Source organism: Dermochelys coriacea, chromosome 3 (genome assembly GCF_009764565.3).
Source record: "Dermochelys coriacea isolate rDerCor1 chromosome 3, rDerCor1.pri.v4, whole genome shotgun sequence".
Taxonomy (NCBI): domain Eukaryota; kingdom Metazoa; phylum Chordata; order Testudines; family Dermochelyidae; genus Dermochelys; species Dermochelys coriacea.
The window spans coordinates 31,905,283-31,924,981 of record NC_050070.1 but is presented as its reverse complement, the minus strand read 5'-3'; positions in this window follow the sequence as shown (position 1 = coordinate 31,924,981).

The following is a 19,699-nucleotide window of genomic DNA, read 5'->3' as shown; positions in this document are numbered from 1 at the left end:
CCAAATGTGAAATAGTTATGGGTCAGGACAAAGTCACAAAGTTCTGCCACCAGGTTAGCCGTGACAGTATCGGGGATACTGTTCCTGACGGCTTGTAGTCCATCTTTGTGTGGAATGTTGGTGTAGAGGGCTTCTACATCCATAGTGGCTAGGATGGTGTTTTTAGGAAGATCACCAATGGACTGTAGTTTCCTCAGGAAATCGGTGGTGTCTCGAAGATAGCTGGGAGTGCTGGTAACGAAGGGCCTGAGGAGGGAGTCTACATAGCCAGACAATCCTGCTGTCAGGGTGCCAATGCCTGAGATGATGGGGCGTCCAGGATTTCCAGGTTTATGGATCTTGGGTAGCAGATAGAATACCCCAGGTCCTGGCTCCAGGGGTGTGTCTGTGCGGATTTGTTCTTGTGCTTTTTCAGGGAGTTTCTTGAGCAAATGCTGTAGTTTCTTTTGGTAACTCTCAGTGGGATCAGAGGGTAATGGCTTGTAGAAAGTGGTGTTGGAGAGCTGCCTAGTAGCCTCTTGTTCATACTCTGACCTATTCATGATGACGACAGCACCTCCTTTGTCAGCCTTTTTGATTATGATGTCAGAGTTGTTTCTGAGGCTGTGGATGGCACTGTGTTCTGCATGGCTGAGGTTATGGGGTAAGCGATGCTGCTTTTCCACAATTTCAGCTCGTGCACGTCGGCGGAAGCAGTCTATGTAGAAATCCAGGCTGCTGTTTCGACCTTCAGGAGGTCGAACACTTCAATCTCTCTGGTCACTCGATCACAGACCTAAGAGTGGCTATACTTCAACAAAAAAGCTTCAAAAACAGACTCCAACGAGAGACTGCTGAATTGGAATTAATTTGCAAACTGGATACAATTAACTTAGGCTTGAATAGAGACTGGGAATGGATGAGTCATTACACAAAGTAAAACTATTTCCCCATGGTATTTCTCCCTCCCACCCCACCCCCCACTGTTCCTCTGATATTCTTGTTAACTGCTGGAATTAGCCTACCTGCTTGTCACCATGAAAGGTTTTCCTCCTCCCCCCCCCTGCTGTTGGTGATGGCTTATCTTAAGTGATCACTCTCCTTACAGTGTGTATGATAAACCCATTGTTTCATGTTCTCTGTGTGTGTGTATATAAATCTCTCCTCTGTTTTTTCCACCAAATGCATCCGATGAAGTGAGCTGTAGCTCACGAAAGCTTATGCTCTAATAAATTTGTTAGTCTCTAAGGTGCCACAAGTACTCCTTTTCTTTTTGCGAATACAGACTAACACGGCTGCTACTCTGAAACCTGTGATTATGCAAGGCACTGAATTTAGCCGTATAGAGTGGAAATCTGTCAACTTCATGAAAAAACTCGCACAGATACAGACAGACATCATCTTCCTCTCCAAATGCAAACAGATGGACATCATACCGAAAGGACTGAAGGTAAAAAATCCATTACAATCTACATACCACACAGACTATGCTGACAGCTTGTGCCACACACTCTCAAGGAAACTGCGGAACCACCTGATCAACATCCTCTACAGCAAACAGGGAAAGATTAAGAATGAGCTCTCAAAACTGGATACTCTCATAAAGAACCAACCTTCCACACAAACTTCCTCGTGGCTGGACTTTACAAAAACTAGACAAGCCATTTACAAAACACACTTTGATTGTCTACAAAAGAAAAAGGACACTAAGCTATCTAAACTACTATATGCCACAAGGGGCCACAACAATGGTTCCCGTAACCCACCCAGCAATATTGTTAATCTATCCAACTATACTCTTAGCCCAGCGGAAGAATCTGTCCTATCTCGGGGCCTCTCCTTTTGCCCCTCCACCCCCACGAACATGATACAGTTCTGTGGTGACCTAGAATCCTATTTTCGACGTCTCAGACTCAAGGAATATTTCCAACACACCTCTGACCAACATATTAACCCACAGAGACCTTCCTGCCAACACTACAAAAAGAAGGATTCTAGGTGGACTCCTCCTGAAGGTCGAAACAGCAGCCTGGATTTCTACATAGACTGCTTCCGCCGACGTGCACGAGCTGAAATTGTGGAAAAGCAGCATCGCTTACCCCATAACCTCAGCCATGCAGAACACAGTGCCATCCACAGCCTCAGAAACAACTCTGACATCATAATCAAAAAGGCTGACAAAGGAGGTGCTGTCGTCATCATAAATAGGTCAGAGTATGAACAAGAGGCTACTAGGCAGCTCTCCAACACCACTTTCTACAAGCCATTACCCTCTGATCCCACTGAGAGTTACCAAAAGAAACTACAGCATTTGCTCAAGAAACTCCCTGAAAAAGCACAAGAACAAATCCGCACAGACACACCCCTGGAGCCAGGACCTGGGGTATTCTATCTGCTACCCAAGATCCATAAACCTGGAAATCCTGGACGCCCCATCATCTCAGGCATTGGCACCCTGACAGCAGGATTGTCTGGCTATGTAGACTCCCTCCTCAGGCCCTTCGTTACCAGCACTCCCAGCTATCTTCGAGACACCACCGATTTCCTGAGGAAACTACAGTCCATTGGTGATCTTCCTAAAAACACCATCCTAGCCACTATGGATGTAGAAGCCCTCTACACCAACATTCCACACAAAGATGGACTACAAGCCGTCAGGAACAGTATCCCCGATACTGTCACGGCTAACCTGGTGGCAGAACTTTGTGACTTTGTCCTGACCCATAACTATTTCACATTTGGTGACAATGTATACCTTCAAATCAGCGGCACTGCGATGGGTACCCGCATGGCCCCACAGTATGCCAACATTTTTATGGCTGACTTAGAACAACGCTTCCTCAGCTCTCGTTCCCTAATGCCCCTACTCTACTTGCGCTACATTGATGACATCTTCATCATCTGGACCCATGGAAAAGAAGCTCTTGAGGAATTCCACCATGATTTCAACAATTTCCATCCCACCATCAACCTCAGCCTGGACCAGTCCACACAAGAGATCCACTTCCTGGACACTACGGTGCTAATAAGCGATGGTCACATAAACACCACCCTATATCGGAAACCTACTGACCGCTATTCCTACCTACATGCCTCTAGCTTTCATCCAGATCATACCACTCGATCCATTGTCTACAGCCAAGCGCTACGATATAACCGCATTTGCTCCAACCCCTCAGACAGAGACAAACACCTACAAGATCTCTATCATGCATTCCTACAACTACAGTACCCACCTGCTGAAGTGAAGAAACAGATTGACAGAGCCAGAAGAGTACCCAGAAGTCACCTACTACAGGACAGGCCCAACAAAGAAAACAACAGAACGCCACTAGCCATCACCTTCAGCCCCCAACTAAAACCCCTCCAACGCATCATCAAGGATCTACAACCTATCCTGAAGGACGAGCCATCGCTCTCTCAGATCTTGGGAGACAGACCAGTCCTTGCTTACAGACAGCCCCCCAATCTGAAGCAAATACTCACCAGCAACCACACACCACACAACAGAACCACTAACCCAGGAACCTATCCTTGCAACAAAGCCCGTTGCCAACTCTGTCCACATATCTATTCAGGGGATACCATCATAGGGCCTAATCACATCAGCCACACTATCAGAGGCTCGTTCACCTGCGCATCTACCAATGTGATATATGCCATCATGTGCCAGCAATGCCCCTCTGCCATGTACATTGGCCAAACTGGACAGTCTCTACGTAAAAGAATGAATGGACACAAATCAGACGTCAAGAATTATAACATTCAAAAACCAGTTGGAGAACACTTCAATCTCTCTGGTCACTCGATCACAGACCTAAGAGTGGCTATACTTCAACAAAAAAGCTTCAAAAACAGACTCCAACGAGAGACTGCTGAATTGGAATTAATTTGCAAACTGGATACAATTAACTTAGGCTTGAATAGAGACTGGGAATGGATGAGTCATTACACAAAGTAAAACTATTTCCCCATGGTATTTCTCCCTCCCACCCCACCCCCCACTGTTCCTCTGATATTCTTGTTAACTGCTGGAATTAGCCTACCTGCTTGTCACCATGAAAGGTTTTCCTCCTTCCCCCCCTTGCTGTTGGTGATGGCTTATCTTAAGTGATCACTCTCCTTACAGTGTGTATGATAAACCCATTGTTTCATGTTCTCTGTGTGTGTGTATATAAATCTCTCCTCTGTTTTTTCCACCAAATGCATCCGATGAAGTGAGCTGTAGCTCACGAAAGCTTATGCTCTAATAAATTTGTTAGTCTCTAAGGTGCCACAAGTACTCCTTTTCTTTTTCTAATTATATTGTAGCTCAGCTGTGTTGCACATAGTTGGACCAATCCTGCATAAAGTAGATGTCAGGGGATTTCCTGTGTTATTTATCTTGCGTTATATATGTTTCATATAAAATCAAAACACTAATGTTTATCGCATCATTTTTCTGATATTACACTACATTCAGGTGTGACAGATATGGCAATTTCCTGCAATATTTTTGGGTGATTTTATCACATTAAGTATATATCGTTGTGGCCCAAGGATTGTGTGTAATTCTATGGGGGAGGGTAACCACAACTGCTCCAAGAATTAAGAACAGTTGGGGTGATTAAGCAAATTCCCTAAGATTGTAACATCTCCAGGGTGGCACCACCACCCACGCATATTTACTGGTTCAAACTGGATTTTTCAGCATCTAAGAAACCAAGAAAAGTCTTTTGGATAAATAACCTGAGTTAAATAAACTGACTCAAAAGGGCCTTCTTTCTGATCCAGAAAGGTTAGGACCTTCCATCCCAGGTAGCCCCAATCCTTCCTTGGAAGGGTTGGAAGGACTTTGGCCAACTGAAGTCCCACAAAACTGATGGGTGACCTCTGGTAAGTCTTGAGCATGTGTACAGGAACTTTTATTGTTTTTTTTTAATATATTTTCTTTGTAATACTTCGATCTTAAGAATAAATGTGTTTGCTTATGTGGGCTGTGTGGTAACCTGTCACTGCTGGCAACTACAGCTGTTCATAGCCTTTGAAAGAAAACAAAGTGCAGACACTGGCCTGTATATGCCACCTGGCTTTTTGAGGATATTACCGTGGAGACAGGAACTATGCAGCCTGCAAAACCCCCAGTCAGGAGAGAGAGAAAGGAAGATCTCTGCCCAAGAGAGGTGACAGCTTAAGAGCCAGGAGTCTAGAATGGGTGCCAATGGCAAATCCCAGAGGGGAAACACAGGGCACTGTGATCTATGACAGTGTGAATTGCCATAGCACCAGCAGTGTATAAGCAAGTACTATAGAAGGGAAAACCACAGCGAAGTCTCATCATAGTTTTTTTTGGGAAACAAATAGTTAAAAGAGACAGAGAAAAATGAATTATGAACAGCTGAAGAAAGGTCAGTTGCTTGAGCTATGCAAAAAAAAAAAAAAGGCAGCTCAATACCGGGGAACAGAACAGAGTGCAGCTAGTACAGTGGTTCTCAGTCTGCGGCCCACTTGCGGACCAATCAGCACATTGCTGCAGCCCATATGACATCCTCAGGGCCATACAGGTAGTATATAAATTGTGTGGATGTGGCCCACATAACACATAAAGAGCTGCATATGCGGCCCACAATGGTAAATAGGTTGAGACCTACTGAGCTAATGGATCTGCTATACAGAGAAAGAATAATGGTCTATGTTCCCAAGAAGCATCCAGCCTACTGGCAGAGGGCCCATCAAGCAGGGGAAATCTTGGAACTGACTCCTTGGAGGGAGCCCTGAGAGAAGCTGATAGAGGCAGCAACCATATTCCATTAGGATCAAAGGCACCTCTGCAACAGGAATTGTGGACAGATTGAAAGTTAGAGCTAGAGAGGCTCTGACTGGAGAGAGAGAGAGAGTGTGAGTAGAAATCCATCTGCTTGCAGACAGGAAGCAACGGAGTGAATTGGGAGAGGCAGCATCAGTAAAAGAGAGAAGACAAGTACCAGCATGAGGAGAAAGGGAGGACAAGGAGCAACATCAACAGCTCCAGATGGAGAAACTGCACCCATAAAACCATGGGTGAAGCAAAAACCTGTCTCGGTGGGTAGCACAGATTCTAAAATGCTTCCTCACTTTAGGGCGGGTGATGACATGGATGTGTTTTTAAATGCCTTAGAACAGTGGTTTTCAACCTTTTTTTAATTTGCAGTCCCCTAAAAAAAAACTTTGAATGGACGTGCGGCCCCTTTGGAAATCTTGGACAGAGTCTGCGGACCCCCAGGGTCCGCGAACCACAGGTTGAAAACCACTGCCTTAGAAACAGGGTGTGAATTGAACAAGCTGATGGACATAGTATGGCATATTCCTCCACTATTGTGAGGGACAAAGGCTTTGGACATTTGCCCTCTAATGGACAGAGAGAACTATAAAAATTATGAGTGATGTAAACAAGCTTCGTTGCAAAAGTTTAAGCTGACCTATGAAAGGTTTATGAGAGGGTTTGGGAAGTTCAGAAAAAAGGGGAAATGACCAATGGTGAAGTTTTTTAAATTCAAATTAAGGTTATGTATGAAAATGGGGAACTGGAGGTGGGGAGGGGAAGGAGGGGTTACTACGGTCAATGAAGCCTACAAATTAATGGGTTCTGAACAATTCTATACACTCTGCTACCCCAACATGAAATCTCAATTAATAGATAAAATCCCAGATATGTAACTATAGCTGGGAAGTGGGCTGACCATTTTGTGGAGATTGAGCCTGGGTTTGATAGAAAACCTGACAGGAATGAAATGGTATCAGAGGACAAGGATCAGGCCCAAGCAGAAACCCACATCCAGTGGGGAGGGAAACCACTTCCAAGAAGCCCTGAGATGGGAATAGCAGTGTTCCATATGTGGCCAGCAGGGTCACTTTGCCCAGGATTTCCCACTCTGCCCGCTGAGATTCAGTGCAGTGCTGGAAGGGGCAGCTACACCCCAACCTCACAGTTAATTGTGTGACTAACTGTCTGGAGACAGGGAGTCACACATCCAGTCTGCCGATGACACATAATGTTCATGCTAAGCCATTCACACCCCAAATCACCACCCACATGTCATGCTGCATCCTGCAGTGGAGTGCATCCTGCAGTGGGAGCAAAAGGTGGTAGTCAGTGGGGAGACATTCATTCGATGGAGAGACACTGGGACTGCTAAAATTAAGTTAAGCCCCATGTCATGAAACCCCCTCAAATGTCCCTAGGGTATGAAATCTCAGTTAAAGTTCCTCATGGAAAAGCCTTTGCTCTACCTACAGCAAAGATTTCTATGCAGGCTCAGATAGGTCAGGGGTGCTATAAGCAGAAGGGATAAATCATACCTCAGTTAGCTTCAGACCTGTGAGAGACTGTTGTCGCCAAAATGCAAATAGTATAGGTGACAGGGAGGAGGGGGTGTAGATCCCCCAATGTCAGTATACAAGAGGAATCAACTTACTTTCCCAAAGTATGCAAACAAATACCTGAGGGGGGAGGGGGCAAATGTGTTTACTTAGGAAGAGCTCCGTGGTAACTCATAACTGCTGGAAATTACAAATATTCATAGCCTTCAAAGAGAAAGCAAAGCTCAGACACTGGCCTGTTTAGGCAGTCTGGCTTGCTGGAGATATTAGGGATATCAGAGATATTAGGCAGGGAACTGTGCAGCCTGGAAAAACCCTGGTCAGGAGGGAGAGAGAGACAGGTCTCCACCCAAGAGAGGTGAAGGCTGAGAAGCCAGGAGCCTAAAGTGGGTGCCCTTGAAGGACCACCTGTATATCCTTATACAGTTGCCTTGAACTGTGTTATACAGGTTTGGGGCATGCAAAAGTGACTGTAAGCCACCTTTGCAGACCTCCCTCAAGTTACCCAGTGCTCCAATCAGTTGATTCTAAGGTTCTTTCCCTTGTGTAGTCATTTACATCTATGCAAAATACATGTAAAACTCTGCCATCATTGCATTTGAGTGGAGAATTTTGATTTGTGTGAGGGGACTATTGTCCCCTTACTAAAACTCAGTGGGGGTGTTTTGGTTGGCTAGCTCCCAGTACCAAAAGGAAGGGGAAGGGTCGATGGGAAATCAGAACAGTGAGACTGACAGTCCCCAGGAACAATGGGGAGAGGCCAATGATCCAGGTCAGCCTGATTGACAGGGCAGGCAGGCTAATCAGAGAGTCAGAAGGCCAGGAGGTCCCGTCCTCCATGTGAGCACCGTAGTGTCAGCTGATTGCCTGAGCTGGGTCAGACAGAGTGGGGCTGAGCTAAGGAGACAGCAGGGCAGACATGTCAAACCCATGGAAAAAATGCAGAAATTGGGGTTGGTTTTGGCTTAATTGGTTAGTGAGTTGCTTGTTGGCTAGTTTTTGGCTTGTTGCAGCTTGTTGCTTCTTCTTTTTTTTTTTTTTTTTTTTGATCAGCTCTTGGCAAGGGGGGGCAACCAGGAGCAAGGGGGGGAGAGAGTCAGGGGTGCACTGTGGGCCCACCACAGTCCCAGACTGCACACTGGGGTGGGGGAATCTAGTCACATAGAGTGTTTGGATTCTTAGGGATTGGCTTGTTTTAGCCTTGTTTTGAATTAGGGATTAACTTGATTTTTGGCTTATCATGAAAGTCGGGGTGCTTATTTACCACGTGAAAGTTGGCAACTGTGGAGCAGGGGCCCAAGCTGTGCTGGGAGCAGAGTCACAGAAGCAGCATGCAGAGCAGACTTGTCCTGGGAACAGAGCTGCAGCAACCAGAGCCAGAGGGGCCAAAGAAGCAGCCCAGGCAGAGCAGCAGCAGCAGCTGTGCTGAGGCAGAGTGGAGCTGGAGCTGGAGCTGGAGCTGGAGCAGTCCAGAGCCAAGTGCAGTGAGCGAAGGGAATCCTGGGCAGCAGGACCAGTGCAGAGAGATGCCCCCAGCAAAGACGCCTGGCAGGCCAGACTTGGAGGGGGATTGTAACCTTGACGGGGCGGGGGTGACGCTGGGAAGAAGGGTCCTGCCACCTAAAGTCTGAGGGCATGTGGCCGCCGCAGCATCCCTGAAGCACATCCAAGGCCTGAGAAGGAGGTCTGGGAATTGTGAGGAACAGACTGAACTTCCCTTACAATCCAGAGACTGCACGTTGTGATGTCCCCGTGCCAAAGGTTATGTATTTTCCTTCAATTTTTTGTGACTTTGTCCTCACCCATAACTATTGAGGCCTGGGATTACTTTAAATCAAAACTGCAGAAGCTATCGGAAGCCTGTATCCCAAGAAAGGGGAAAAAATTCATAGGAAGGAGTTGTAGACCAAGCTGGATGAGCAAGCATCTTAGAGAGGTGATTATGAAGAAGCAGAAAGCATACAGGGAGTGGAAGATGGGAGGGATCAGCAAGGAAAGCTACCTAATTGAGGTCAGAAGATGTAGGGATGAAGTCAGAGAGGCTAAAAGTCGAGTAGAGTTGGACCTTGCAAAGGGAATTAAAACCAATAGTAAAAGGTTCTATAGCCATATAAATAAGAAGAAAACTAAGAAGGAAGAAGTGGGGCCGCTTAACACTGAGGATGGAGCGGAGGTTAAAGATAATCTAGGCATGGCCCAATATCTAAACAAATACTTTGCCTCAGTCTTTAATAAGGCTAAAGAGGATCTTGGGGATAATGGTAGCATGACAAATGGGAAGGAGGATATAGAGGTAGATATTACCATATCAGAGGTAGAAGCGAAACTGAAACAGCTTAATGGGACTAAATCGGGGGGCCCAGATAATCTTCATCCAAGAATATTAAAGGAATTGGCACCTGAAATTGCAAGCCCATTAGCAAGAATTTTTAATGAATCTGTAAACTCAGGAATAGTACCGAATGATTGGAGAATTGCTAATATGGTTCCTATTTTTAAGAAAGGAAAAAAAAGTGATCCGGGTAACTACAGGCCAGTTAGTTTGACATCTGTAGTATGCAAGGTCCTGGAAAAAATTTTGAAGGAGAAATTAGTTAAGGACATTGAAGTCAATGGTAAATGGGACAAAATACAACATGGTTTTACAAAAGGTAGATCGTGCCAAACCAACCTAATCTCCTTTTTTGAAAAAGTAACAGATTTTTTAGATAAAGGAAATGCGGTGGATCTAATTTACCTAGATTTCAGTAAGGCATTTGATACCGTGCCACATGGGGAATTATTAGTTAAATTGGAGAAGATGGGGATCAATATGAACATCAGAAGGTGGATAAGGAATTGGTTAAAGGGGAGACTGCAACGGGTCCTACTGAAAGGCGAACTGTCAGGTTGGAGGGAGGTTACCAGTGGAGTTCCTCAGGGATCGGTTTTGGGACCAATCTTATTTAATCTTTTTGTTACTGACCTTGGCACAAAAAGTGGGAGTGTGCTAATAAAGTTTGCAGATGATACAAAGCTGGGAGGTATTGCCAATTCGGAGAAGGATCGGGATATTATACAGGAGGATCTGGATGACCTTGTAAACTGGAGTAATAGTAATAGGATGAAATTTAATAGTGAGAAGTGTAAGGTTATGCATTTAGGGATTAATAACAAGAATTTTAGTTATAAGTTGGGGACGCATCAATTAGAAGTAACGGAAGAGGAGAAGGACTTTGGAGTATTGGTTGATCATAGGATGACTATGAGCTGCCAATGTGATATGGCTGTGAAAAAAGCTAATGCGGTTTTGGGATGCATCAGGAGAGGCATTTCCAGTAGGGATAAGGAGGTTTTAGTACCGTTATACAAGGCACTGGTGAGACCTCACCTAGAATACTGTGTGCAGTTCTGGTCTCCCATGTTTAAAAAGGATGAATTCAAACTGGAGCAGGTACAGAGAAGGGCTACTAGGATGATCCGAGGAATGGAAAACTTGTCTTATGAAAGGAGACTTAAGGAGCTTGGCTTGTTTAGCCTAACTAAAAGAAGGTTGAGGGGAGATATGATTGCTCTCTATAAATATATCAGAGGGATAAATATAGGAGAGGGAGAGGAATTATTTAAGCTCAGCACCAATGTGGACACAAGAACAAATGGGTATAAACTGGCCACCAGGAAGTTTAGACTTGAAATCAGACGAAGGTTTTTAACCATCAGAGGAGTGAAGTTTTGGAATAACCTTCCAAGGGAAGCAGTGGGGGCAAAAGATCTGTCTGGTTTTAAGATTCTACTCGATAAGTTTATGGAGGAGATGGTATGATGGGATAATGGGATTTTGGTAAGTAATTGATCTTTAAATATTCAGGGTAAATAGGCCAAATCCCCTGAGATGGGATATTAGATGGATGGGATCTGATTTACTATAGAAAACTCTTTCCTGGGTATCTGGCTGGTGAATCTTGCCCATGTGCTCAGGGTTTGGCTGATTGCCATGTTTGGGGTCGGGAGGGAGTTTTCCTCCAGGGCAGATTGGAGAGGCCCTGGAGGTTTTTTTGCCTTCCTCTGTAGCATGGGGCATGGTTGACTGGAGGGAGGCTTCTCTGCTCCTTGAAGTTTTGAACCATGATTTGAGGACTTCAATAGCTCAGACATGGGTGAGGTTTTTCATAGGAGTGGTGGGTGACATTCTGTGGCCTGCGCTGTGCAGGAGGTCGGACTAGATGATCAGTGGTCCCTTCTGACCTTAGTATCTATGAATCTATGAATCTATTTCACATTTGGGGACAATGTATACCTTCAAATCAGCGGCACTGCGATGGGTACCTGGCCCCACAGTATGCCAACATTTTTATGGCTGACTTAGAACAACGCTTCCTCAGCTCTCATCCCCTAATGCCCCTACTCTACTTGCACTACACTGATGTCATCTTCATCATCTGGACCTATGGAAAAGAAGCCCTTGAGGAATTCCACCATGATTTCAACAATTTCCATCCCACTGTCAATCTCAGCCTGGACCAGTCCACACAAGAGATCCACTTCCTGGACACTACGGTGCTAATAAGCGATGGTCACATAAACACCACCCTATATCGGAAACCCACTGACCACTATTACTACCTACATGCCTCTAGCTTTCATCCAGATCAAAACATATGATCCATTGTCTACAGCCAAACTCTACAATATAACCGCATTTGCTCCAACCCCTCAGACAGAGACAAACACCTGCAAGATCTCTATCATGCATTCTTACAACTACAATACCCACCTGCTGAAGTTAAGAAACAGATTGACAGAGCCAGAAGAGTACCCAGAAGTCACCTACTACAGGACAGGCCCAACAAAGAAAATAACAGGACACCACTAGACATCACCTTCAGCCCCCAACTAAAACCTCTCCAACGCATCATCAAAGGATCTACAACCTATCCTGAAGGACGACCCATCACTCTCACAGATCCTGGGAGACAGGCCAGTCCTTGCTCACAGACAGCCCCCCAACCTGAAGCAAATACTCACCAGCAACCACACCACCACACAACAGAATCACTAACCCAGGAACCTATCCTTGCAACAAAGCCCATTGCCAACTCTGTCCACATATCTATTCAGGGGACACCATCATAGGGCCTAATCACATCAGCCACACTATCAGAGGCTCGTTCACCTGCGCATCTACCAATGTGATATATGCCATCATGTGCCAGCAATGCCCCTCTGCCATGTACATTGGTCAAACTGGACAGTCTCTACATAAAAGAATAAATGGACACAAATGAGATGTCAAGAATTATAACATTCAAAAACCAGTCGGAGAACACTTCAATCTCTCCGGTCACATGATTACAGACCTGAGTGGCTATCCTTCAACAAAAAAACTTCAAAAACAGACTCCAACGAGATACTGCTGAATTGGAATTAATTTGCAAACTGGATTAACAAACAGTTAATTTAGGCTTGAATAGAGACTGGGAGTGGATGGCTCATTACATAAAGTAAAGCTATTTCCCCATGTTATTTCTCCCCCCCACCCCACCCCCCACTGTTCCTCAGATGTTCTTGTTAACTGCTGGAAATGGCTCACCTTGATTATCACCACAAAAGGTTTTCCTCCTTCCCCTCCCCCCTCCCCCCCCCCCCCCCGGTAATAGCTCATCTTAAGTGATCACTCTCCTTACAGTGTGTTTGATAAAACCCATTGTTTCATGTTCTCTGTGTGCGTATATAAATCTTCCCACTGTATTTTCCACCGAATGCATCCGATGAAGTGAGCTGTAGCTCACGAAAGCTTATGCTCAAATAAATTTGTTAGTCTCTAAGGTGCCACAAGTCCTCCTGTTCTTTTTTGGTCTGACAGTAGCAGAACTGAGGCTCTAATTCAGGTAGGGGCATTTGAGTACTACTGCAAAGTAATAATAAATTATAATAACCAGGAACAGAACTCATATATGTGGACTCCCACTGCAGTGCTTTGACCATTAGATCATACTCACTCTCAAAGTTTGCCAGAGTGTGGTTCTTCAGAAGGGATGAATCAACATGGTTCATACATCAGAAGGGGAAACTGGAAGATTATAAGCAGAAATTCATATAGGCTTTCATTGAAAACTTAAGATGAGGACAGTGGAAGGTTAAGTACCAGTAAGAAGTCATTGTATGTAAATGAAAGTGGAAAGCACTGAGTTAAGTAAGCTGATTATTTATCTCTTATTAAACTTCACTTGACTGTCTGTCTGAGGGATACATAAATGCTAATGTGACCCTGTGGAGAAAGTATTTTTGAAAGCATAATAAATTTGAATAGTAGATAGATATCCTAGAAATAAATACTCAGGGCAAGGCTAAAATGGCACTTACGACAATACCGCTTAGACATTAGAGACATTACAATAATTGGTTTCATGTAAAACAGATAGCTAAAGACATTGGATTAGTTCCCAGGAGCATGCTAGAATACATATAAGAAATGAGTTCTTTAATTTAATGCATCTTGGAATAGGTATAACAGCATAAACCATATAAAGTATGTCACAAACCTTAACAATTATGGCTACATTTCATTTTGTGCACCATCCTGTCCCCTTTAAGTATCTTAAAGGTACAGTAGCTAATCTATTTGTTTAAATTATGCTTTTATACTCTGTAGGCAGGAATTCCACCATCATGAGTTTTCCTGCAAAAAACCTTGCACTGGAGCAATATAAATAATAAATATATTATGCATTTATAAAGAATTTATCAATGTGATGCGTATTTAACATATGTGCACTTTAAAATTCATTTATATTGTGAGGGAATAACATTTTCTCTACTTCCTGTGGAACATATTTCACATTTTATTGTATAGGAATATAAATTCTAGCCCTGCTTTCTGCATTCTCAAATTTGTTCCATTGGACTAGGTTACAAAACTAATTTTTAAGGATTTTTTTTTTTCATTTTCCATTTTAACTGTCCTCTTAGAAGCTGGGAAATACTTTGCACCTACCTTTTTTGTCCTTTTCCTATTTGATTAGTAGTAATCTTACTTTGTGTTTTGAAAAGAGCAGAAATTAAGAGGCCTGATTCTCCACTAACTTCCACTGTTAGAAATATAAATCCATAGATATTAAGTCAGAAGGAATCATTATGATCATCTGTTCTAATTCTTGCTACAAGGCCAGTAACAAGGTGCAGCATGTCTACCATTGCCCAACAACAGTTGCAAATTGTGAAGGGCATTATCATAAAAGGATAGCTGTGAAAATAAAAGGCCAAATGCAGTGTAAATGAAATAAAAATATTACCATGCAAATGTAAGAAAATATTAAGATGCGAATAAAGAAATTTTTTTTTAAAGTAACATAAAAGAAAGATTGTGATTTCCTTGGGATAGTATATTAAATCCAGATTGACTTGCTGTAACATGATTATTGAGCTAATTCTTGTTGATAGGTTATAAAGATGAAGTCATCCAGTATCTTGAATTTAGTCTACTAGTTTCCTGACACTTAAAAGAATGTTTTCAATGTTTTAGGTGCAAATCAGAGCTACTTTTAAATGTTATCATGTGGATTGAAACATTTTCTACAGTCTCATTTTTTTATTTAAAAAAAATCTATTTCTCCATTACTGCAGAAAAAAATAGACAGTAAGACCAACAATTTCATATTAAGATGCCTGAAGCTGGCTCCTAAGTAAGTGACTAAGGAACTACAACACTCATTTACTTCTTTGGGAGCTGTAGGGACTCAGTTCCTTTGAAAATAAGACTACATATTAAGGAGTCTATATTTGAATTTAGATGCCTAATGTTGTGTGCCTGTGTTTGAAACCATTACCCTAAGTTTTTATGGATCACAGAAAAATGATGGTCAAATCTTGCTCACCTTATTCACCCATTCATACTCCAATTCAAGAAAGTGGTACTACTTGTGTGAATAAAGCAAGTTAGATTTGGACAAATGTTTTGTGCTGGCTCCTCAGCCGGTGTACACCAGCAGCTTAGTACCAAAAAGGTTAAGGTTTTTATTAATTTATTTTAGGAAAAGTTAACAATGAATAAATAAACTGGGCTTAGAGTGTCACAATCTCCCTTCTGGTCTCTCTGCTCCTCCAGGGAGAGAGTAAACTACACAGGCCTATACCCCAGCACAAGATTCATTTTCTGACATGCCAGTAGTTTGTGGGCATGCTGGGGACTTAGAGTGAAGACTCCACCCACTTTCAACCCCTTTCCACCCACTTGTGTTGGGGAATGAAGCATAGTGGTTCCAAAGAACCTACTTCCCCTCTTGTACTGCTACTCATCATGCAGGTCAACAAAGCAAGGGAGTAAAGGGTGTTTTATGCGCCTTACTCACTTGTGCACTGTGCAAGCCAGGCCACAATTTGGTCCCCAATGGGCATTCAGTAGTTAACACAGTTTTTAAAATTTCCAAACATAAAACACATGTTAATATTCAGATCAAATCAACAAAAGCAACTTTTTAAGGGCATAAACTTACTAACTACCATGCCTCAAGCAACATGCTGTGCTGTGCTTTGCTTCTCTTCTTTTTTTAACAATACAATTATAAGGGAACCTAGAAAAGATGGTATTCTTGTATATTAAGGGATTAAATATTTATTACTGAATGAAAAGAGCATTACATCTTTTTGGATTATAAGTATTGTGGAGAATATTGGAGCCAAGTTTTGAGATAGCCTCTCTCTTACTGTCATTTTTTCCATTACTAGTATGTCATTTTTTCCATTACTAATGTGTCCCTTGTTCTGGTTATCCAGGCTTTAACGTTGGGTTGTTATCTCTTTTTCCATTAGGAATCTATGGTAGTTTGATTATGCAGTCACCCAGAGTTGGGTAATCAGTTTACCTCCTTTTGACACGGTTTACCGACTTGACTGGTAATCCCAGAAGACTGTCAGAGCCTATGGGAGAGTTAATACAGCTACTGCTCTGATCCAGAACAGTTGGATTTCATGGCATCCTCATCACAGATGGAAGACTCACCACATTCACCAATTGATTTTTCTATAAATCTTACAAAGTTTGCAAGAGGTCAGATATCACTGATAGCAAATTAAAGGGGATTCTGGAATGATTCTCTTATATCTTATGTACATGTTCATGTCATTATGAGCTTTTCCAACATTAATTACCACTGATTGAATGCTGACAGTGTGAATTTGGGATCTGGCTGAAATTTGTCCATGGCAGTCCTACTTCTTACTGTTGAATGATGAGATCTCAATTGTTTATCTACATAGAACTTAGTAGGGAAGTGGCTCCTGAGTAGATCTGGTGCAACAAGAATTGTTTTAAAAAAAAGACCCTTTGGATTTCAGGCCACTGTTTGTTGTCATTCATATTATAACTGAGTGTTTACTTTGTGGGCACACAAAGCTGATCAATTGGGCTAGGCACACACAAAACTGATTGATGGGGTGGGGTGAATGTAATACCTTCTCCATCTTTCTTTCAGATTTTATCCAACAAAAGAGAGAGGCTTCTGCACAGATGCTGACCTTTTAGGATTCATGTGCAGCTTCTGAAAAGTAAAATATTTTCCATCATCAGCTATACTTTTGTCCCCAACTGATCACCCAATTAAACATTATAAAACACAAACTTTGGTGGCAAGTAATTAGGATTGCTGCACACAAAACATACTTGACAGAAACCCACAAAGGCAAGGAAATGAAAAGTTAAGCCACCTAAGAGTGCATACGCTCTATTCCTCCTCCCACAAGCATACACCTAACTACTATACAACTACCATAGATCAAAGACTATACACTGCAAAGTTACTCTACACCCTTAGAGATGTCAGCTTTCTATCACTCTCTTAACTGCCTTGCTGCACACACCCCTTTACCAAACTATCTTCTCCCACCCCAACCAAGTAATACACCAATTTCGAGGGGAAAACAATCTGGTAAAGGGGGGGCTGTGTAGAAAGGCAGCAGACAGACTTAAGAAGAAAAGGAGTACTTGTGGCACCTTAGAGACTAACAAATTTGTTAGTCTCTAAGGTGCCACAAGTACTCCTTTTCTTTTTGCGAATACAGACTAACACGGCTGCTACTCTGAAACCAGACAGACTTAAGGTTGCAGTGCTAAAACAGTCAGAGCAGACTGCACCATAGATATCAGCAGTAACAGATAATACTATGGTATATTTAAAATCCATAACCAGTGCTTAATTTGTTTCAGGGCTAAGCCCCAGCATTTCTAGGCTTGGCAGTTCAAAGCCCTGACATCTCTGGGTTTGCTGCATCAGTTATGAATGTAAAAAACTTCCTTGAGCCCCAGCACATAATTTCTTGAGCCCTGGCACCTCTTTTGTTACAAATTAAGCACTGCACCCAACCAATCTTGACAGCATGCAGGCTCACTGAAACTGAAGCCCCCTAGATTTTTCAAAGCCAGGACCCAGCCTTGGCATCAATAGATAAACCCAGTGGGAGGCCAAATGTTCAGAGAGCTAAACATAGGCAGAGACCCTACAGCAGGCTCTGAGGCACAAAGGCCAGAAAAAGAATGCTGAAAGATCAACCTCTATAAGGCAATACCTCATTTATCTTGGTACTGGAAATATTGATTGCAGGGCTTGGCCAGACTGCATTAACCATCAATCGTTGGCCAGACAGGGTTTGGGCAAAAGTATGGCCATAGCAGTGCACCAAACATCATGAAAGCTACACATGGACCTGTTCTCCTTTACAACTGTTAGAAGCAGAGAAGCCAGACTGCAAAGGAAGCCAATGGGGGTTGCGGGAAGCGGTGCGAGCTAAGAGACGTAACGGCTGCCACTTCCTGCAACCCCCATTGGCCTGCAGCGGTGAACCGCAGCCAGTGGGAGCCGCAGTCGGTCGAACCTGCAGATGCGGCAGGTAAACAAACCGGCCCGGCCTGCCAGGTGCTTTCCCTGAACAAGCGGCATCCCAAGTTTGGGAAACACTGCCAAAGAGCCATGTTCCAGAGTAGGTAGTGAAGCACCAGTTTTATCTTAAAGTATGAATCACTTGTTTCTAGGGAGGTGCCACAGCACCCTAATCATGCTGAGATGTCAGTGCAACAGGGTCCATAGCTGTCAGTCATTCCGAAGCCATGCTGCACCAATCCCTGACAGGGTAACTCATTTTTTAAGGTACGTATGTGCTATAATCATTTTCATGATACTGCAGCACCAACCAAGGCGAAATATTGGACCACTCAGTAACCCCAGCCCTAAATAGAAGCATTAGGTTAATTACAATGTGAGTATCCTATGAGATGTGGGGTCCTGTTTCGGGGTTGCCAAAGTTCACTCTAAGACCCTGCCTGAAGTGCCAACGCTTACAGTGTGCTTAGCCCAGGACCGTCCCTAGGGGTGTGGGGACCAGGGCGGAAGTGACGGATTCGTCTCTTCCGGGACAGACCGAGCCAGCTAATCGCACTGGCCTGTGGGGTCCCGAAACATGCAGGGCTTGGAGCGGTTGCCCCAATTCGCCCGACCCAAGGGACAGCTCTGGCTTAGCCTCACTTTAATACTGTGCTTCAAACAATGGCTTCAGCCAGAGGGAGCTCCTAGACCATCTGTGGCAAACAAATAATTGGTAGTTGATAGTACCACTGGGCTGTACCATTCACATTACAGGGTTGGACTCCCCTCCCCCCGTTGACATGTGACGGGGAGCTGCCTGAAAAACTCATTGGCTTTACTCCTGAAGGAAGCTTGATTCCTAAATGGTAACCATATTTTTCAAATGTAACTCCTCTGACAAAATTAGTAGTCTGACCTGGTCTACTTTTTGACCTTATGTTGGGTTCACCTCCAACAGAGATATATATTTTAAAGAAATAATACATCTGCTGATCTTGTGAAGCATAGTAGTTTGGCGGTGAATTGCATTTCCCTCTAATCTCCAAGAATCTACTAGTTTTATCAAAGATGCTGTTTAAATTCTTCAGAAAGGTGTTTACATGGAGCCAAAGTCTGCCTTCAGTTACTGGCATACATATTTCAGAGTAGCAGCCGTGTTAGTCTGTATTCGCAAAAAGAAAAGGAGTACTTGTGGCACCTTAGAGACTAACAAATTTATTTGAGCATAAGCTTTCGTGAGCTACAGCTCAATTCATCGGATGCATTTGATGAAGTGAGCTGTAGCTCAGAAAGCTTATGCTCAAATAAATTTGTTAGTCTCTAAGGTGCCACAAGTACTCCTTTTCTTTTGGCATGCATATGTAACTCCCATTAATGTTTGTAGTAGATGCATGTGCTTTCACTACTCAGTGCAGACACAGTCTCTAGAGTCTAGAGATTGTGTCTGCACTGAGTAGTGAAAGCAATCAGTGCTTTTTTTTTTTTTTTAGAGTCCTGAGACACTGTGAACTGGACTCTTTTTCATCCCCAGGCAGTTAGTTAGCCAGTTA